Consider the following 23625-nt stretch of genomic DNA (forward strand, 5'->3'; position numbering starts at 1 on the left):
GTTCCCCAGTGACTATTAAATATGCAGCCCCCAGTAATTAGTATACAGCCCCCATAACTAATATACAGCCCCTGTAACTAATATACAACCCCCCAGTGTACAATATATCTGCTCCTCAGTAACTAATATTAAAACCCCCATTAACAAATATACAGCCCCCTAGCAACTAGTATACAGCCATCAGTAATTAATATACTACCCCCCAGTGTACAATATACACCCCCCAATGACTTAATTCAATCCACCGTGCCTAACATACAACCCCCAAGTTTACAAAATATCAGCCCTCAGTAACTAATATACAGCCCCCTGTAGCAAATATACAGCCCCCCATAAACTAATATACAACCCACAGTAACGAAAAACTCCAGTAATCAGTAAACAGCCCACAAGTAACTGATATACAGCTCCCTGTAACTAGTATACAGCCCCCAGTAATTAGTATTCACCCCCCAGTGTACAATATATCAGTCCTCCCGTAACTGGTATACAGCCCCTTAGTAACTAATATACAACCCCCTGTGTCAATATATTAGCCCCCTCCCTGTGAATATTAAATATACAGCCCCCAGCGCACAATATATCTGCCCCTCAGTAACTAATATAAAACCCCCAAGAAACTAATACTTAGCCCCCAGTATCTAGTATACAACCTACCATTAACAAATATACAGCCCCACAGCAACACGTATACAACCACCAGTAATTAATATACAACCCCCAATGTACAATATACAGCCCCCAGTAACTAATATACAACCCACCGTTCCTAATATACAACCCCCAAGTTTACAATAAATCATCCCCGCGTAACTAATATACAACCCTAAGTGACTAAGAAATATACAGCCCCCCAGTGTACACTATATCAGCCCACCAGTAACTAGTATACAGCCCCCCACTAACTAATATGCAGTGCCCCGTAAATAATATAGAACACCCCAGTGTATAAAATACAGCCCCTCTGTGACTTATTAATATACAGCCCCCCAGTAACTAGTAGACAATCCACCGTAACTTATATTACCCCCCAGCGTACAATATATAAGCCCCCATTAACTGATATACAGCCCCCCATTAACTGATATACAGCCCCCATAACTAATATACAACCCCCAGTTACTAATAAATAAACAGCCCCCCAGTAACTAGTATACAGCCTCCAGTGTACAATATATCCGCCCCTCAGTAACTAATATACAACCCCAAGATACTAATACACAGCTCCCAGTAACTAGTATACATCCACCAGTATTCAAACCCCAGTGTACAATATATCCACCTTACAGTCACTGGTATACAACCTACCTTTACAAATATACAACCCCCCAGTGTTCAATATTTAGCCCCCAATACCTAATATGCAGCCCCCAGCAACAAATATACAATCCCCAGTGACTAATATATACAACTCCCTAGAAACTAAAAGACAGCCCCCCAGTAACATATATACAACCCCCAGTATGTAGTATAAAGCCCAAATGTAACTAATATACAACCCCCATAACTAGTACACAAAACAGTAAGTAGATCTATAGCACCAGTAACTAATATACAGCCCCAGTATATAGTATAAAGACCCAAAGTAACTAAAATAAAGCCCCCTATCTAGTATACACACCCCTAGTAACCTAGTATATAGCCCCCAGTAACTAATATACACCCCCCAGTAACTAATATACACCCCCCAGTAACTAATATACACCCCCCAGTAACTAATTAATAGCCCCAAAGTATCTAGTATAAATTCCAAACGTAACTAATATACAGCCCCTCTAATTATTATACAAAGCAGTAAGTAGATCTATGGCCCCTGTAACAAATATACAGCCCCCAGTAACTGTTATACAGCCCCCAGTAACTAATATACAGCTCCCCCAGTAACTAATATACAGCCTCCCAGTAACTGTTATACAGCCCCCAGTAACTAATATACAGCTCCCCCAGTAACTAATATACAGCCCCCCAGTAACTAATATATAGCCCCCCTGTAACTAATATACAGCTCCCCAGTAACTAATATACAGCCCCCCAGTAACTAATATACAGCCCCCCAGTAACTAATATACAGCCCCCCAGTAACTAATATACAGCCCCCAGTAACTAATATACAGCTCCCCCAGTAACTAATATACAGCCCCCCAGTAACTAATATATAGCCCCCCTGTAACTAATATATCAGCCCCAGTGACTAATAAATATACAGCCCCCAAGTAATTAAAATACAGCCCTCCATAACTAGTATACAAACCCCCAGTAAGTAATACACAGCCTCCAGTGTACAATATATCACCCCCCCCAGTAACTAGAATAAGGGCCCACAGTAACTAATATACACCACAATAGCTAATATACAGCCCTCAGTGTACAATATATTTGCGCCTCAGTAACTAATATACAACCTAATATATAGCCCCCAGTAACTACTATCCAACCCCATCAACTAATATACATCCACCCAGTAGCTAGTATAGAGCCACCAGCAATAAATATACAACCCCCATTAGTATAGTATACAGCCCTCCAGTAACTAGAATACAACCCACCGTAATTAATATACAACCACTAGTGACTAATATACAGCCCCACAGTGTACAATATATCAGCCCCCAGTAACTTATATAAGGCCCCCTCTTCCTAGTGTTGTCCCTATTGGTTATCGGAGTCCATTACCAGCTGGAGATGACGTTTTCGGTGCAGTCTTTCTGAGGTTTATAAACTTCATCTGTAAATCTTTCATTTTTCTGAGAAAAAAAGAGATTTTAGATGTGAGTGACTTCATAGCGCAGAGCAGTAGTCTCATAACTAATTGTAGCCTGGCATTAATTACGAGGGGCAGACCATATTTATACCGGTTTGTCCTGCAGCGCCCCCTGTGGGCTCATGTAATGGCAGCGGCTGCTCCTACCACCTGGCCCCTTCCTCTAGGTGCCTCAGTCATGTCATCTAACACCGATTACTTACATCGATTAGTTACAAAAATATTTCCCTAAACATTATCTTAGTAACGACATAAGAAGACGTCCTGTAATAAGCAGCAGTATAATTGTCCTAAAATTTATTTACACTGTCTAATAATAAAATTGTATTTGATTTCCATAAAAACCAATTCCAGTTTAGCATTTACCCCACTCTACCTCTCCCAGGTGCCACGAAGCAGCCACTTGTACCGTTCCCTCCTCAAAATGCACTCAACTGACACAAGATGGCGCCAGCTGGTCACAACATTCCACACCAGTTGTGATGTCATGGTAACTGTGGAAACCAATCATAGCAAAGCATTCATATCACACTCTGCTCATGTGAAATGAAAGCTGGGCTGTGATTGGTTGTTCCTTTCTTTGACATGTTCATTAATGGCCCCTTGTAAATTATTTGTTCGTTCATTTTTATGGCTTTTTGAGGTTCTTACACAACAACCTCTCACCGCACAAGTGACCATGTTCTGCTCCCTGCATTTATTAAGGACACCCCTTATCTAGAGACCTGACAACACTGTTACATGCAGTGGCCCTGGAAAATTATCTACAATTGTCCCTATGTTGTAGACAGGTCCAATTAACTAACATACAACCCCCAAGTGTACAACATATCAGTCATAAGTAACTCATAGACAGCACTCAGTAACAAATATACAACCCCCAGTATATAGTATAAAGCCCAAACGTGACTAATATACAGCCCCCCTAACACCAGTAAGTAGATCTATAGCCCCTGTAACAAATATACAGCCCCCCAGTATCTAGTTTAAAGCCCAAAAGTAACTAAAATACAGCCCCCCTAACTAGTATACACACCCCTAGTAACCTAATATATAGCCCCCAGTAATTAACCCCTACGGGACGCAGCCTCTTTTGGCCTTAAGGACGCGGCCCCATTCTTCAAATCTGACCTGTGTCACTATAAGTGGTTATAGTTTTGGAACGCTATGAGATATCCAGGGGATTTTGAGATTGTTTTCTCGTGACACATTGTACTTCAAATTAGTTTAAAAATTTGGATGAAATCTTTTGTGTTTAGTTATGAAAAAAAACAAAATTTGGCAAAAATTTGGAAAAATTCTTTATTTTCAACGTTCTAAATTCTCTACTTTTGATGCAGATAGTCATAGCTCCCAAATAAATTCATAACTTACATTTCCCAAGTGTTTGCTTTATGCTGGCATGGTTTTTTAAGATTCCACATATTTTACTAGAATGTTCTGAGGCTCAGAATTTAGGTATCATTTTTCACATTTTTTGTAAAATCACCAAAACCTGTATTTAGATGGACCTGCTCAACTTCTAATTGTCACTGAGAGGCCTAAATAATAGTGAGACTCGTAAATTACCCCATTGTGGAAACTACACACCTCAACGTATGAAAAACCACTTTTAAGAAGTTTGTTAACGCTTTACGTGTTTTATAGGGGTTAAAACAAAATGGAGGTGCAATCTCCAAATTGTAATATTTTTTCACAATACACCCATTTTGGGTGGAAAATTAAACATTTACAATGGATTAAATGAATAAAGGCTCCACAAAGTTTGATACCCAATTTCTCCCGAGTACACGGATACCCCATATGTGGTGGTAACCTGCTGTATGGGCGCACGGCCGGGCATAGAAGGGAAGGAGGCGCCATCCACATCAGATTTGCTATGTCACATTGTACAGGCTATAATTTTTTTCTTTTTTTTATTGTGGACCTATAGGGGCTTATTTCTTTTGCCACATGAGATGCACTTTTCTGGTACGTAATTTGGGGGAATCTATAGGCTAATTGGTGAGATTTTATTAACTCTTTGTTGGTGGAGGAAATGAAAATCATCACTTTTCAGGAAGATTTTTATGGGGTTTTTTTTTGGCTGTTTACCATACCATAAAAATAGTATATTATTTTTATTCTATGGGTCGCCACGATTACAAAAAGACCTCATCTATATAGATTTTTTATTTTTTTCCCATTTTTATTGCATAAAAAGTAATTTGGCAAAATTGTTGTTAATTTTAGCATCACTGTCTTTCATATGTATAACTTTTTTATTTTTCACCTCACAAATCTGTTTAAGGGCTTATTTTATGCGAGAAGGATTGCTCTTTTTAGTGGTCTTATTTTAGATTGCGTAACTTTTTTAAATCACTTTTTTTAGAGCATTTTTGAAGGACATTAATAAAAAATCATCTTTTTCAGAGAGAGTTTTTTTAGGTTGTTTTTTACGGGGTTCACTTTGCGGATCTAATATCGATTCTGTTTTATTATACAGATTGTTACGGACGCAGGGATACCAAATATGTGGGGGTTTTGTGTATTTTATTCAATTGTACTGAATAAAAACTAATTTGGAGAAAATCTTATTCATTTTAGCATCACCATCTTTTTATATGCATAACTTTTTTATTTTTTGGCTGACAAATCTTGTTAGGGGCTTATTTTTTGCGAGAACAGTTGTTCTTTTTAGTGGGCTTATTTTAGAGTGCATACAATTTTTTAAATCACTTTTTAGAGCATTTTTTATAGGGTATTAATTAAAAATTATCTTTTTTCGGAACGTTTTTTGCGTTTTTTTCCTCCGGCGTTTACCGTGCGGGTCCAGTAACAATTCTGTTTTATTATGCAGATTGTTACGGACGCGGCAATACCAAATATGCGGGGTTTTTTTGTGTTTTTATGTTTTTTATACTTTATTAAGTTTTTTATGGGAAAGTGACATTTTAGGGGCTTATATTTTATGTATTTATTTTTTATTTATTATAATGTGTAGTGTTAAGTGTTTTTGCATTTTTTTACTTATACATACTTGAACTTAAACCAGTGATGCTCTGATCACTGGTTTAAGTTCAATACACTGCTCTACAATACTATTTTATTGTAGAGCAGTGTAAACTGTCTGAGCAAGCTTGCGCATGCTCAGACAGTTTGCAGTCAGACCCGGAAGGGATCTGGCTGCCATGGAGACCGGGCAGCTCCGGGGCACATGCCAGTCCTCGGAGCTGCCCGGAAGAGGATCGGATCCCCCGGTAAGCGGCACGGGGGATCCGATCCACAGCAGGAACACCCTTACACGCCGCGGTCATGCTTGACCGCGGCGTGTAAGGGGTTAACACCCGCGATCGGAGCCGGCTCCGATCGCGGGTGTTAGCGCAGGCTGTCAGCTGTACTAGACAGCTGACAGCCGCTGCTTCTGGTACCGGCTCCGTTCGTGAGCCGGTCCCAGAAGCTGGACGTTATACTACGTCCCGGTGCGCTAAGTATCTAGCCCCGGGGACGTAGTATAACGTCGTGGTGCGCCTAGGGGTTAATGTACAGCCTCTAGTGACTAATATACAACCCCTAATGACTAATAAATATACAGCCCCCTAGTAACTCATAGACAGCACCCAGTAACTAATATACAACCCCCCAGTATCTCATATAAAGCCCAAACGTAACTAATATACAACCCACTAACGATTATACAAACCAGTAAGTAGATCTATAGCTCCTTTAACTAATATACCCCCCCCCCCAGTAACTGCTATACAGCCCCCTGTCACTAATATATAGCCCCCAGTAACTAGTATATAGCCCAAAGAAATTAATATACAGCCCTCAGTGTCCAATATATCAGCCCTCAGTAACAAATATACAGCCCCCTGTAACTAATATACAGCCCCCTGTAAAAAGCCCCCCAGTAATTAATATATAACCCTCCAATAACAAGAATGCAACCTACTGTATCTCATAATTTATTATTCCCATCTTCCTAATATACAGCCCCCAGTGACAAATATATATACAGCCCCCAGTGACAAATATATATACAGCCCCCAGTAACTAATATACAGCCCCCAGTAACTAATATACAGCCCCCCCAGTAACTAATAAATAACCCCACATTAACTAATATACAGAACCAGTAACTAGTATACAGCCCCCCAGTAATTAGTATACAGACTCCAGTGTAAAATAGATCAGCCCACAGTAAGTAGTATACAGGCCCTCAGTAACTAATACACAACCCCCAGTGTACAATATATCAGCTCCTAAATATACTGCCCCCATATCTAATATACAATAACTAATATACAGCCCCCAGTAACTCATTAACAGCCCCAAAGTATCTAGTATAAAACTCAAATGTAACTAATAAACAGCCCCCCTAACTAGTATACAAACCAGTTTGTAGATCTATAGCCCCTTTTAACAAATATACAACCCCCCAGTAACTGATATACAGCTCCCATGTAACTGATATGCAGCCCCCCCGTAACTCGTATACAACCCCCAAGTAACTAATATACAGTCCCTCTTAACAAATTTAAATCCCCAGTGACTAATAAATATACAGCCCCCAAGTAACTAAAATACAGCCCTCCATAACTAGTATACAAACCCCCAGTAACTAGTATATAGCCTCCCAGTAAGTAATACACAGCCCCCAGTGTACAATATATCAGCCCCCCAGTAACTAGAATACAGGAACCATAACTAATATATAGCCCCTGTAACTAATATACAACCCCCAATAGCTAATATACAGCCCCCAGTGTACAATATATCAGCCCCCCAGTGACTAGAATACAGGCCTACATTACCTAATATACACCTCCAATAGCTAATATACAGCCACCAGAAACTAATACATAGCCTCCAGTAACTAATATACAGCCCCCAGTAACTAGTATAGAGCCACCAGCAAATAATATACAACCCCCAGTGACTAAATACAGCCCCCCCAGTAATTAATATACAGCCCCCAGTAACTAATTTACAGCCCCCAGTAACTAGTTTACAGCCCTCAGTAACTAATATAAGGCCTCCTCTTCCTAGCGTTGCCCCTATTGGTTATCGGAGTCCATTACCAGCTAGAGATGGTTTCGGTCTTTCTGAGGTTTAGAAACTTCATCTGTAAATCTTTTTCAATTTTTCTGAGAAAAAAAGAGATTTTAGATTTGAGTAACTTCATAGCGCAGAGCAGTAGTCTCATAGCTAATTGTAGCCGAACATTAATTACGAGGGGCAGACCATATTTATACCGGTTTGCCCTGCAGCGCCCCCTGTGGGCTCATGTAATGGCAGCGGCTGCTCCTACCACCTGGCCCCTTCCTCTTGGTGCCTCAGTCATGTCATCTAACACCAAGTTACACCGATTTGCTACAAAATAATATTTTTTCCTAAACGTCCCTTGTATTTACCCCACTCTACCTCTCCCAGGAGCCACGACACAGCCACTTGTAGCCGTTCCCTCCTCAAAATGCACTCAACTGACACAAGATGGCGCCAGCTGGTCACAACATTCCACACCAGTTGTGATGTCATGGTAACTGTGGAAACCAATCATAGCAAAGCATTCATATCATAATATGCTAATGTGAAATGAAAGCTGGGCTGTGATTGGTTGTTCCTTTCTTTGACATGTTCAGTAATGACCCCTTGTAAATTATTGGTTTTTGGGATTCTTAAACCACAACCTCTCACCCCACAAGTGACCATGTTGTGCTCCCCGCATTTATTTGGGACACCCCTGTCTAGAGACATGACCACACTGTGCCCCCTGCATTACACCCCCTGACTTAATAAGAATAAGCACAAAGCCCCCAAATGAATTACATTATATACAGCGAAGCCCTGAATAAATGGTATTATATATGTCTTTCTGTCTCCCTGAAGTAATTGCACCTCCAAAACAATATTACATGCAGTGGCCCTGGAAAATAATTTACAATTGTCCCTATGTTGTCGGCAGGTCCAATTAACTAATATACAACCCCCAAGTGTACAACATATTAGTCCCCAGTAACACATATACAGCCCTCAGTGTACAATATATATCAGTCCCCAAGTAACTAATATGCAGCCCCCTAACTAGTATACAAACCAGTAAGTAGATCTATAGCCCCTGTAACACATACACAGCCCCCCATAAACTACTATACAGCCCCCAGTAACTAATATACAGCCCCCAGTAACTGATATACAGCCCCCTGTAACTGCTATGCAGCCCCCCCTAACTAGTATACAGCCCCAAAGTAACTAATATGCAGCCCCCGTATCTAATATACAGTCCCCAGTAACTAATATACAGCCCCTCGTAACAAATTTACAATCCCCAGTGACTAAAAAATATACATCCCTCCCAGTAACTAGTATACAGCCCCCAAGTAAGTAAAATACAGCCTCCAAGTAAGTAATATACAGCCCCCAGTGTACAATATATCAGCCCCCCAGTAACTAGAATACAGGCCCACAGTAACTAATATACACCCCCAATAGCTAATATACAGCCCCCAGCGTACAATATATTTGTGCCTCAGCAACTAATATACAGCCACCAGAAACTAATATACAGCCCCCAGTAACTAGCATCCACCCCCATTAACTAATATACAGCCCCCCAGTAACTAATATACAGCCCCCCAGTAACTAATATACAGCCCCCCAGTAACTAATATACAGCCCTCCAGTAATTAATATGTGCAGCCCTAAGAAACTAATACAGCCCTCAGTGTACAATATATCAGCCCCCAGTAACTTATATAAGGCCCCCTCTTCCTAGTGTTGTCCCTATTGGTTATCGGAGTCCATTACCAGCTAGAGATGACGTTTTCGGTGCAGTCTTTCAGAGGCTTAGAAACTTCATCTGTAAATCTTTCATTTTTCTGAGAAGTAAAAAAGATTTTAGTTGTGAGTGACTTCATAGCGCAGAGCAGTAGTCTCATAACTAATTGTGGCCTGGCATTAATTACGAGGGGCAGACCATATTTATACCAGTTTGTCCTGCAGCGCCCCCTGTGGGCTCATGTAATGACAGCGGCTGCTCCTACCACCTGGCCCCTTCCTCTTGGTACCTCAGTCATGTCATCTAACAGCGATTAGTTAAATATTTCCCTAAACATTATCTTAGTAACAATATAAGAACAAGTCCTGTAATAAGCAGCAGTATAATTGTCCTAAATACCAATGTAGAAGATGTGATAAACCTCCTGTATAGTATATAGGGCCCATTTATTTACACTGTCTAATAATAAAATTGTATTTGATTTCCATGAAAACCGATCCCAGTTTAGCATTTACCCCACTCTACCTCTCCCACGAAACAGCCACTTGTAGCCATTCCTTCCTCAAAATGCACTGACACAAGATGGCGCCAGCTGGACTCAACATTCCACACCAGTTGTGATGTCATGGTAACTGTGGAAACCAATCATAGCAAAGCATTCATATCATAATCTGCTAATGTGAAATGAAAGCTGGGCTGTGATTGGTTGTTCCTTTCTTTGACTTGTTCATTAATGGCCCCTTGTAAATGATTGGTTTGTTCATTTTTCTGGCTTTTTGGGGTTCTTAAACCACAACCCCTTACACCACAAGTGACCATGTTGTGCTCCCCGCATTTATTAAAGAAACCCTTGTCAAGAGACCTGACCACACTGTGGCAAGCTCTGTGCAGCGCTGCGTAATCTGTGTGTGATACATAAATAAAGGAATTATTATTATTATTATTATTAATTAAGTGACAGTGTGAAGGAGCTCTAACCCCTGCGGCCCACTGAGAAACTTTCCAGTTAAATATGTTGCCAGTCTACCCCTGGTTAAAGGGATTTTTCTGACAAAAATAGATATTTCAATAGTTTAGGTCCTTAATAGCAGGTTGGTTAGCGTACACAGAGTATGGAACTGGAAGTAAACAGTCCTATTATTTGTGTAGTAGTCAGACCAAGTTACAAAGCATTGATTCATTTGAATGGGATCTGAGCTTCATTTGAGTTCCGCCACAGTACAGAGAATGGAGCTGTCCGCTTCCTTTTCTACTCCCTTTGTATTAGCTCCAGAGAACACCTAATCTGTGGACACTCACTAATCTGATATTCATGACCTATAGCAGTGATGGCAAACCTTTTAGAGGCCGAGTGCCCAAACTACAACAAAGACCCGCTTATTTATCGCAAAGTGCCAACACAGAAATTTAATTTGTGATTTATATTCCCTTCTCTGTCACAGCTTTCATTGATACCATCACTCCGAGGACACCAATAAAGCAGAAAATAGTGCCAGGTAGAGCTGTCACTCTAAAATACCTCTGTGCACAGCAAGTCCTGGGCTGTCTGGGACTGCAGGAAGATGCCTGGAGTCATCTCTGGTGATGGCCTGAGTGCCCACAGAAAGGGCTCTGAGTGCCACCTCTGGCACCCGTGCCATAGGTTAGCCATCACTGACCTATAGCATAGGTCATCAAAATTTTTAGCCAAAAATGTTCCAGGTTTATCATAGTAACTGATGCCAGATGGCAAATATGGTGCACTTGATCCATGCCCCCTGTTTTATCTTAATCAATCCCCTTTCAGTTAAGGATATACAAATCTCTAATGTTATTGATTTGAATTAGGACGCATGAATTCATTTAAAGATCGTGTAATATATTATTTCTTTCATTGCAACCTCTCATACTTATCATGTAATATATAGCTGAGGTCTCGTTGGTTGGATCCTGCTATGATAAGTGCAGTCCACGTTGTAAACACTTGAGTCCAGACGTCCCAGGTTTCGCTTTGGAACATCTAAATGATCTTCTTGTCCCTTTGATGTGAAATGAAGAAGTTAATAGCATTACTTCTAATGAATCTTCTTACGTGAGTTCAATATAAAACTGAACATGAGCCAACAGTTTTCAGGGAAAGTTCCAAACCTAAAGATACAGCATAGGACTTGTGTTTATATCCATACTGTATATGTTGTCCATGCATTTGTCATAATTGGGTCCCCAAACAATTTTATAACTGCTCACCCCCCATCCCCCCATTGCACGCCTCAGCTCCAAATGGCAGCTCCTACTCTGCGAAACACATGATTTTTTTTATATAGTCAGTGATGGACCAGGACACAGATACCATCATGATGTTTGGGTAGTGTGGGGATCAATTACATAAGTATTATTTTATGTAAATGTGTTTCTAAAAAACCCCAGGTTACTTGATCCATAGGGGATCTGATATAGTGCAGTATTGTAGTGAATTTTAAGATCACTGGATCTGAAATAGGCCCTTGTGAAGGGTCCTGTCATCAAGGGGCACCGGATGGATACCAGATGGTGGCACCTTCTCATTTGATGACTGCACTTAATTGGTGCCATAATACAGCTGACACCCGATATTTATGGGTACCTAATCAGTGGCAAAAAGTAACTGGTGCAGAGGGTACCATATTCAGTGACTATACCCTAAATGAATAGAAAAGGTTTCAAGTTTTTGTTTTCAGGGATCGGCAGAGCTGGTCTTGCTTCATTACATTTAGATTTTACATCGGTAATTTACAGTCGTACAAGACTCTTGTCTAGATTTGGGTTTTCACAAACAGGATTTCATGCCATATTTCTAAATCTATATAATGAATGGCTTTTAAAGGTCACTGAAATCCTGGCATCAAATGTGAAGCTCCGGGACATAAATAATTTCATATCGTGATGGGTATTCGGCAAAATGTTTTAAAAATGTGTCTAATGTCTAATGTTACGGTTTCTTTTGAATTCATTTTCTGTAATATCATCATGAAAGCAATTAGCCAATCCCTGCTTTACTTACCTGACCCCTAGTACAGCAGCCTCATCTTTTTAGTCTACATCTTCCCGATTTGGCTATGATGTTGCTTAAACTTCCCTTGAAATAGGTCATTTATACAGTGAGGAAAAGAAGTATTTGATACACTGCAAATTCTTCCCACCTACGAAGAATGGAGTGGTCTGTAATTATTATCTTATGCTGTATAGACTTCAACTGTGAGAGACACACATTTTGGCCTAATATGAAGGGGCCCAATAATAATTTTACCATGGGACCCATTATTTTCTAGTTACACCATGAGTAATGACATCATTACAGAGGTCCTGAAAACATAATTGTCATGTGGGTCTTAACATCCACTGTTTCAATTATTTTAAGTTAAAGGGATTGGCCACTTTTCAATAAATCTCTTCCATTAGGTAGGCCTCTGCATGTATATGTAGCCTTTCCCTGTTCTCAACATGCTGTCCTCTGCATATATACACAACTTTCTATCTCTCATTGCTACAGCCCATCCTCATGGCATAACTCACTGTGTGTCTTTCTCTCACTGCCTGTCCTCACTGACACAGGAAGAGGAGGAGGGATAGGATTGGTTATAATATCCTGCTGCAGCCCCTCCTATTCATCAGACCTCAGACATGTAAACAAATAATAATGGAACATCTACAGCTAGCAAAAATGTAATGCTCAGAATGCTGAATCACTTGATGAACATTCAGGGAGTAAAGCCACTTGGGCAACTTATGTAAAAGAAAAAGGCCAACCCCTTTTAGAATGCAGATCACTCAGCTAAACGATCCAGCATTGAAGGAGTTATAAGAATAAATATGAAATAGGCTGATTATTTGTTTCCTTCTCTTTTACATTAGTTAATTAATTTCCAAACATGTCCTGCTAATTTCTGACAGCTCCATTTGTTCCACCACATAATCAGCCTGATGATGGAATGATGGATTTTATGGCTTTATATAAACACACTCGCCTTGTTATAGTAAAACTCGAGAGTGCCGTCAGGATTGTGGGTGAGAATACTGGCAGACAGTCGTTCTTGATGGTTTATTTTTTATGTAAACATGTAAACATGTATACAAACGTATACAAGCGTGTTATTAATTTTACATATTACATATAACACACATAAAGGGGCTCATTTACTAAGGGTCAAAATGCCGCACTTTTGTCGCGTTTCCCGAATATTTCCGTTTTGCGCCAAATTGCCCCAGGATTTTGGCGCACGTGATCGGATTGTGGCGCATCGGTGCCGGCTTTCACACCACAGAAATTGGGGGGCATGGACGTCGGACAACGCGACAGATTCGGAAAAAACGCGGAATTCAAATAACTAAATTGTGTCGCAAGATCAGCACTTACATGCACCAGGAAGAAGAAGGTGAACTCTGGCGGACCTCGGTGCATGACCTTAGTGAATCCCAGCAGACCCCAATCCTTGTCGGACAACGCACCATGGGATCGTGACAGGACCGGGTAAGTAAATGTGCCCCAATATGTGTATTCTTCATTATACATTATTAAGCAGATAGGGGTTTGGCGGACCCTTATTCTGTCATGTCTATCAATTAATCTTCCAATGACAACCCCTTGTAGTTCTATAAATTATAAGATGGCACCTTCAGGTATTGTTTGTCCAGGGAATCCCACAGATACTTGATAAGTGGATATTTTCTTCTCAGGTTTCCAGGAGCCGTAAAATGAGAAAAAACACCAAGACTGACCAAAGGTCAACCAAATCTTGCTAATGTATTCAAGCAACATCAAAGCATATTCAACATCCTCCACTGGGGCCTAACCTTTTCTTGTGTCCTGGAGGCAGTCAGGGCCCAGAATACCGGAGTGGCTGGCAATTGCGGCCTAGGGTGCGCTGATGTCATGGTGCTTGGTATCAGATCGGAGGGCTGTCCTACAGCCTGGCAGGTCTCCAGTAGTTGGTGTGTGCAAGAAATATGGCGGGAGAGGCTGATGTACTCAGTGTCTGTAAGATAGGTAATGGATGGGAAGCCCGTGATGGTAGACAGCTGTATCTAGGGATCCGACGGAGGCAAATTAACTCACAGGTAGCAACAGGTAGCAGGCAACGGCCCTTAACGGTCAACAGCATATTCTGGTCCTGGAGTGGTCATGGAGAGTGGTTCTCAGGAATAAAGCACCAGCCTAGTAGTAGATTCTGGCTGGGAGGATTTGTATGGCGCTGTGTCCAAACTGTAGAAGCTTCCTCTCTGGATTTGAGTCTCCTGACTCTGGTACTGAAGGTGTACTGAACTGCTGTTTGGACTGCTGCTCTGTGGAAAGACTAGACCATGAGGTCTAGAGCATGTGCTCTCAAGAGAGCTGGTGGTCAAGAGAGCCTGTGCTTCCACTGCCAATGGGTTTTATTATCCCCCTGGTTAGGTGGTAACACCTCTCCAATCACACTTCAGCTTACAATACAGCCAACTCATTGGTGAATAACTTACACCCACTTAACAATTGCCTGTTCAGGCAGAATCTACAGCTGCTAATTACCTGAGATTATCCCTTGGGTGAGTTGATCAGACTCACTATATGGATCCTGACAGGTAGAGGGCCCTATTCACAACTACTCCCTTGCCTATATGTTGGCAGGGGTGTTGCACATATTGTATATTTAGCTCTTCCTTGGCACACATCTAGCACAGTTTGCGGTTTCTTGGATATTTCCTGCATTCCTCCAGGCCCAATGGTTTTATGGAGTTTTCTCCACCATTTTATAGAATTTTTTTATATGAGGGACCAATATTAAGAATTATTTCAGCTTCATCCCAGCAGCACAGCCGTGAAACATTTACAGATAAACTGCACTGCGGTGTGGTCGCATGGGTTTTTACATGTTATCATGTGTTTGGCTGGTTTGAAAGCATTTTTCTTCCTTGCTTGAGCTGTATTACATTTTCACAGCTGTTTAACCTTGAAACAATGAAGAAAAATACTTTCAAACCAGCCAAATGCAGGGTAACATGTAAGAATACATGCACTTTATAATTTGCAATACTTTTTAGAATGCATCACAAAATCTCCGTGTGAATACACTCCTAGGAGGCAGCATTACTTTACCTAAGTTCTCTACATTTGCTCTTTTCTCCTGCTTTTATCTCATGAACTTCAAGAATTGACTGCTCACTTGACACAGGTAAGCACAGGTTTGCCAGCAACACAGTCCTTGTGCAATTCAACTAGTTGACATGGTCTTCAAAGTCCTAAGATCTAAATCCAACTCAGCATCTGTAGGATGTATTCGGAAAAAAAAAGTTTGATTCATCACTACAGACCTTACAAAAAGAAAATCTGCTCTTAACATATTGGTGTTGGATATGAAATATCAGATTCATAGATCTTCTAGTACCACATTGGGTCCCGACCATTTTAGATTGACATTATAAAGCAGGTAAAGATAATGTATTGTATGATTAGGGTATAGTGCTTCCCTCCTGGGGGCTCCAAGGGTAAACAGTAGCTTAAGGCTTTGGTTACTTATGTAACTGGATGGATGGACATTGGATCAGTCTATTGAGCTAAAGTAGTAGTAGTGTTCACTGGACTATGGAAATGGTAGTGCATGCAGTGTATTACGGGGACCTTGTAGTTTTTACCAGAATTTTTTTTTTATGAAGCTATGTCAAAAAAACACAAATCAGAACTTTTAGGAAAATGATGAAAGACTAGCAAACGATTTCTTATGAGGTTGTGCTTCTTAGAAAAAGACTATTCAATTTTGGAAAATTTCACAAGTCTGCACATATTATAACCATAGAGACACGTAAGTTGCAGATTTACATTATCAGTGAGAAATCAATGTGCATATAATGTAGCGGAAAAGGTCAAAATGTAGGGGATTCCTGGGTGTAAATCATAGCAGGATAAAATGGGATTTAACAGAGATTATCCACAGATATGTCCACAGATTCCCAGATCCCCCGCCCTGTATGCTAGAATTATTATGGGATACTATGAATACCCTAACTATATGTTAGGAGAGTAAAATCTTGGTGACAGTAACAATAAGGGAAGATTTGTTATTACAGTTGGTAAGTATTCAAACCCTTTCAATTTGCCACTCTTTGTTTCATTGCAGCCAATTGGTAAGATCAAAAAAGTAATTTTTTTTTTGCTCATTAATGGACACCCCATTTTCTCAGAAAAAAAGCAAAAAGTTAGATATTTTTACTAACTAAAAACTGAAATATCACATGATCATAAGTATTCAGACTCTTAGCTGTGACACTCATATTTAACCCACATTTCCATTTCCTTCTGATCCTCCTTGAGATAGTTATACTCCTTCATTGGAGTCCAGCTGTGTTTAGGCAAAGATCTGGCCAAGGTTGCAAAAGAATTTCTGCAGCACTCAAGGTTCCTAAGAGAACAGTGGCCTCTTAATTCTTAAATGGAAGAAGTTTTGGGCGACACCAACTGTTCCCCAACCTGGGACAGGGGACAGATCACCTGGCTCCAAAGAAAAATATGGTGAGCTGCAGCATAGTCCATAGCTCCATAGCAAGGTATAGGGGGGGTTGCCCAAAAATACATACATATCAATGGTTTGTAGATTGTAGAGTTCAGACTGATGGGACCTCCACTGAATGGAACCCTTGTTGGTCATGGGAACTCTTGGTCGAGCATGTCTCCTGCTGCTCCATTCCAGACTAAGGGAGTGTTGAATATTGCATATCCCAGCACTCAGGTATCCTTTGCATTACCATTCACTGTCTATGAGATTACTGGAAATAACTGAGCCCTGTGCTCTGCAATTTAGGACGGTGCCGTAGCATTGACTGAAGCATCAAGACACTTGCATAATTTGCTTCTTCACCAATTAGTAAGAATGGGACCTCCGGTTTTGTGATCAGTCGGTCTTCCAGGGCCCCCCTGATTAGACTAGTTATCCCTCTATTCTGTGATTGAAGAATAACAATCAAACTACGTATGACCCCCTTCAAGAGTGTAAAACTTTACTAACACAATACACCCTAGAGTAGCATAAAGTCAAACACTATATAAATCCTCCCCCAGTTTATCAGATCCAGCACCGGCCCGGAGTACACATATTCTGTAAATGAAGTGAAGAGAGAGGCTGTCTCAATGGGGCACATTTACTTACCCAGTCCATTCCCGAACCAGCGGCGCGTTCTGTGTGGAGGATTCGGGTCTTCTGGTGATTCACTAAAGTAGTTCCTCCGACGTCCACCAGGTGTCGCGGCTGCGCTGAAGTTCATTGGAATGCACTGAACTTCACCAAGTCGGGCCGGGTGCAGGTAAGCGCATGTCCAGCGACACTTTTTTCTTTTAAATGCGGCAGTTTTTCCGAATCCGTTGGGTTTTCGTACGGCCACGCCCCCGATTTCCATCGCGTGCATGCCGGCGCCGATGCGCCACAATCCGATCGCGTGCGCCAAAAACCTGGGGCAATTCAGGGAAAATCGGTGCAAAAATGGAAAAATTTGGGTAATACGCTGTAAAAACGCGATTCGGGCCCTTAGTAAAGGACCCCCAATGTCTTGCTGGGTGTTGTTTCATTCAGAGAATGTAATACTACTGCAGGGTGTGGACTTGTTATAAGAAAATGATGCAAAATAGGAAAAGAAAAAACAAACACAAAAGAAAAAAAACAAAAACACAACAAGTAACAAACCCTTGTGATTAAGCTGCTGGATTTCCGGAACACACTTAGTAAATGCTTTATCCACTTGTATAAATTCTTGGAACTGGCAAAGGTCTGACACATTGATAACAGGGAAGAATATGGAACCATTGACGAAGAAAATTCTGTGCGTGGCAGAGAGCAGCAAGCAAATTAATCATGCTCTAAAAGGACTTTGTAACAACAACAAAAAAGACTACAATGAGCCATGATGTCCTTGATCCTCTCTGATTTCAGAATACATATTCATTCGATGCAGGATTTTCAGTGAAGCATGCTGACAGTAATATGGAGTAGTATTTGATATCCACAGCTGAATTAAAAGGAACCTGTCATCAGGAGCCCTTTTTCTGGCTCCCCCATGTCCCCATAGAGAATAGTGTGCACACTGCCAAAGTGGTTTTATAATAAAACTGTTTTTTTTCCAATAAAAAGAAAAGTTAGATGAAAGTTTACTTTTCTCACTGTGTCCCATGGGAGTGGCCAGTGAGGAGCGGTTTCCCCTTCACCTTCGGGAAACCGCTCCATCTCATGTCTTATTTCAAATATATAAAACACCCACATACCTCCTATTTGAAATAGAGGCATGATGGAGCGGATTCCCGAGGGTGAGCGGAGAGGGGTGGGTATTTTTTTATGACAGGGGCACTCAATTTTTGTAAGGACCCACCTATCTGCAGTCAATTATCAAACACGTTGCATACCAAACCCCAAATATTAATTTATACCCCAAACCGACCCCTAGAATTAATTAGGCAAAAACCAGGCACATTAATTCTAGCGGTCTGGTTTGGGGGTTTGAATAAAATTAAGCTTTTTAGTTTGAGCCTATTTAATTCTAGGGGTTTGGTTTGGCATCTTAATAAAATTAAGAAGGCTGAAATCAACCCCAGAGCAGTCCCCTAATACTAATTGTGGCCTTTTACATGTATTATAGACACTGGACTCTAATACTAATTTAGACCCTATAATTAACTTTTGACCTTTAATTTTTTGTTCATTTATTCAAAACAAAAGCAGCACAAACAAAAATTTGAGCAGCACAAACCAGCACAAACGTAGCAGAATTGTTCGACACCAGTTTCGTTTGGGCAATGTGTGTGTGTGGGGGGGGGCTGGTTGACCTCTGATGACCTCTGGAAACTTTCATTAATTTCTTAAAAACGATAGTGGCACAAACGAAAATTTCTGCTGCACAAACAAGCACAAATGTAGCACAAACATTTGATACCAGTTTTGTTTGATTTGAACAAGGTGGGGGGGCCAACTTCACTTAGGTCTAATTGGTGACTATTGTCTAATATACATGGGCACCTTTGATTTAGGACCCATGGGTCTCTGCTTCCTAAATGAAGTCCTGCAGTATGATAATATTGCATTATTAAAATGTTCACAATTTTCCATGCTATTTTATTGTACATTTACGTTTCTTTTTGTCATGTTCTTAAAGACACGTCATCACTGGTAAAATAGTTAGTCCAGGTTTGGCCAAATTTCTATTTTTGCATTCCATAAATTCTTTCTGCTCCATTCATCCTACAACTTGGACCGAGGAATGTGAAGCTTCATGGGAAGTAAACAGTGTCTGACTGAGAATGAAGAGAACAGACAAGCCGAGCGATGGATCCCAGCCACTGTCATCATCTCCAGCACCTGCACTTTTCTCCATATGATCCAATAGATAATAGTCTGCTCTTTTGTAAATCTGATATAATTGAGAAAGGCTGACAGTCTTTTGGAAGCAGAGGGCCCTAGCCGGCTGTGATCACCTCCGTATGGTGCATGATTTGTAAGGAGGCACGTCAGGAATGACTTGGAGACACTTTTAATACCTTAATAACCTTGTTTACTTTGGTAGAAAAAAAAAAGAATGTGATGTTGAGCAGCTCCAGCATCACCGATGTATGGAATGTGTGATTCTCCATTATGTTAAAGAGAATCTGTCAGCAGCCCTGGAGAGCTATGTAATTATACCTTTGAGTTTGTTGTTTTTAAGAATAGCAGGATTGTGAAAATATTAATACTAATATACAACTGTAGTGTTTTGAAACAGAATGCTAGAAAGCCCTAACACTGCTGTGCTCTTAGCTCTTTGCATGGAGCTGGTCCACAGGCTTTTATTTCTGCTTTGAGAAAAAGCTGCAACTGGTTTCTGGTTAAATACTGGATCAGTCACTCCAAGCAGAGGCACGTGTCGAAGATATACAAGCACAGCAGTGTGAGGAAACGCCCACAGTGCTCTTGGAGAAGATCAAAACATTCCACAAAAGATCCAAAAACATTAAATACTTATCGGTTACACCCACCAGTATGGCAGAATAGGTAATGTACTGACCCCAAGGCACTTCCATAAGACAAACAATACAAGCGCAGGGGAGCAAATAAGGGTAAAGCACTCACGGAGTAGTATCGTCTTGGTCAAGGCAGAGGGCTCACCGGCTGTGCTTCCTTTAGGCACAACTCTAGCTCAGACATGGATTTTATCAGGTGCCTCCACTGTGTGCATTTTTAGGATTACAGTTGCCACACTGGTCCTGGTTTGCAGTATTGGATAAATCGGTTGGCCGTACATTGGCGCACAGTGATGTTTCATAGGATTAGAATGTAAGTTAGGGATAAATCATCTTTATTGTCTTAGGCCAGTGGTGGCTAACCTATGGCACGGGTGCCAGAGGTGGCACTCAGAGCCCTCTGTATGGGCACCCGTAACATCAATCCAGGGCAGGGTTCGCCAGAAAGGACTCAAGGCCTCTTGCAATCACAGGCAGCCCAGGACCCTAGAAGGAAGCTACAATAATGATCCAAACTTCTTCTCCTTCTTTTTACTGCATTGGTGTCCTCAGGTGCCTATACAATTTAAACCTGTCACAGAGCAGGGAGTAATAAGTTACTGCTTAAATTGTTGCGAAAAATATGTCGGTTTTGGTTGTAGTTTGGGCACTCGCTGTCTAAAAGGTTTGCCGCCACTGTCTTAGGCTATATTCACACTGCCGCAAAGGGGATGTATATACGACCGATATACATCCCCCATAGACGGCAAAGGGCACAAGGCACAAGACATGTCCTATCTTCTCCCGTATTACGCCGCCGTGCGCCATACATCCCTGCGGTACGGCGGGCAACGGCAGTGTGAATATAGCCTTACAGTTACAATGCATTTCCCCTTTCTCAAGTGGCTGGTACTTAGAACAGGACAGGTGGGGGTTATCTTTTGAAACATCAATGTGCGACAATCCTGCCTACTTAATTCTCTATAAGATACAGGCATATTTCTCTTCACAGTAAAGAGCGGTGAATATCTCCTGCTCTTGCAGCTGATGACAGAGCTGCTGTAAAGTTGGCTTTGGCTTCAAGTAGCGAGGGTGGGTCTTATATAACTTTTTATTCTCTTTCCAGATACCACAATTTTAAGCAAATCTGCCTGTAGGGCATGCACTGGCCAGTATAGCAGGGTTTTTAGTTTTAAGGGGTTTTTAGGATTCCTTGGGGCTGCAGAGACAAACGAAACCCTTAAACTTTTACTGCTCTGGCTCACAGTTCCAGTGTTGCTGTGGCACAGATGACCCCCAAAATCAGTAGTAGTGATATCCCATGGTCCAGTTCAAGTGCTCATTGGCAAACCGGATCATGTGATACCAGGTACTTGGTGGGGAAGACTTCAGTGTTGAAGACTGGAAGATCATAACAATTCTGATGAACAAGATGCGGAGGACACCTTTTTTTCATCTTCTGGTTCCCATGGGGGTTTACGAGGAGTACCGGAAAACCCCTTCAAAGGCACAACTAACCATAATTGCCAATACGTTGTAGACTCAACAGAAAATGGCAAAAAGCAATACAATAAACCTCCAACACATTAACCCTGAATCTCAAGATACAAAATGGCATGTTATGGAAGGGGCCAAATATCAACTTTGGGGCACTAAACATGTGTATTCAGATTGTTGTGGGGTGACAGCTATCTTACTGCATCGCCGGCTTTATTGTGAAGATTCTGCCAGGCACCTGGGAACCTTGTCCACATGACAACGAGTTTTCTCCATCTGCCACTTGTATTCTATGATTTCTAGGAACTGACCTGATTCATTCAATTTCATTTTCTACTGTCAGCCATGACCTTTTATCTGACTCAGTCTCTTTGTTTGCTGCCCTTGTATTATAAATGACGATAATAGATTCTGTGTATTACATTTCAGCCGGACCGTTCAGAGATAATAATCTGCTAGCAAAAGTCTCTTGTTCTTGTGGGGTCAATTCAGTTCCTCGTGTAAGTCGGATCCTAGAAGTAATGAGCATGATTTTTCTGGGCAGTGCGAATCTCCCTTATTTGTATGTATAGGTGCTCCTCTACTTAAGAACACCCTACTTACAGGTGACCCCTAGTTACAAACGGACCTCTGGATGTTGGTAATGTACTTTAGCCTTGGGCTTATGACAACCCAACATTTTTAAAATTCAATTGTCACAGAGACCCAAAAAAATTGTCTAGAACAACAATAATAAAATATACAGTTCCGACTTACATACAAATTCAACTTGTACGTAACCCAGGGACTGCCTGTAGTTGCAAAAGTATTAATATGCTACCTATAGATACTTATATATTAACTGTTTATTTCTCGCCAAATTGTGTAATAACTGAAGCCCTTTAAGTTGTTTATGTCATCACTAAAAATGCCTGTGCAGATTCAATGGGACTGGATAGGCCTCCTGCCACACTAAGACTGGGGAAGAACCAGAGGAAGTGACTGGAGTTTTTTCCCCCTACGACGATCAGTTGATTCTAAAACAGAAAAGAGCTATAAAACACAAATCAGTTTTCTTTGTGTGATAAAATCAGCTAAGCGAATCGGGTCTATACTGATGGAATGCAGCCTATCCTCTGTTTAAAGGACATCTACCACCAGGATGAAAGACTGTATGCAAATGAGCCTCAGGGGCTCCAGACTCCATTAACACCTATGGAGCCTGTAGCCCCTCAGGCTCATTTTCATAGAGTCCTTCATCCAGGTGGTAGATGCCCTTTCAAAAGGCTTTATCTTGATGTTTAGATTTCATTTCTTTTTCGTCACCTCTGTTTTACTATCAATCCCATGATCCCTCAACACTACATTGCATGACCAGCCAGTGATAGAAATATTTCTGCTAGTTAGGGGTGCACTATGATAATCGCCTATCTATATATTCTCCTAAATACGCTTAGAAATCATGAGTATAAAGTCAGGGAAGTTGAGCTGTGAACTTTTTTTATAACTGTGTGACAAGAAACTGTCTAATTAATACAGTATTAGTAACTCTTATAAAAGTTTCTACCCCTATAAGATGTTCATCATAAAGGAAGTTCTAATGTCCGTGATGGGTGACACCTACTCTAGTATTGGACGTGTATCACCAGAGGTGATATATAAAGAGAGGAGTGTTCTGTGAAGGTT

The 23625-nt window shown here is 41.0% G+C and overlaps 1 protein-coding gene and 1 long non-coding RNA gene across 5 annotated transcripts in view; one reads left to right on the plus strand and one right to left on the minus strand.

Moving 5' to 3' along the window:
* Positions 1-10125, minus strand: part of LOC140103908 (uncharacterized) — a 52170-nt gene extending 42045 nt beyond the window's left edge. Inside the window, exons 1-4 of the long non-coding RNA XR_011850204.1 lie at positions 10047-10125; positions 9551-9621; positions 7825-7890; positions 2674-2744 (exon numbers count right to left, since the gene is read on the minus strand). This is a non-coding gene — a long non-coding RNA (uncharacterized lncRNA). The remainder of the gene's footprint in view (positions 1-2673; positions 2745-7824; positions 7891-9550; positions 9622-10046) is intronic.
* CACNA1E (calcium voltage-gated channel subunit alpha1 E) overlaps positions 1-23625 on the plus strand; it is a 499672-nt gene that overhangs the window by 89537 nt on the left and 386510 nt on the right. The window lies entirely within an intron of this gene.

The sequence above is a fragment of the Engystomops pustulosus genome, chromosome 10 (genome assembly GCF_040894005.1).
Source record: "Engystomops pustulosus chromosome 10, aEngPut4.maternal, whole genome shotgun sequence".
Taxonomy (NCBI): Eukaryota; Metazoa; Chordata; class Amphibia; order Anura; family Leptodactylidae; genus Engystomops; species Engystomops pustulosus.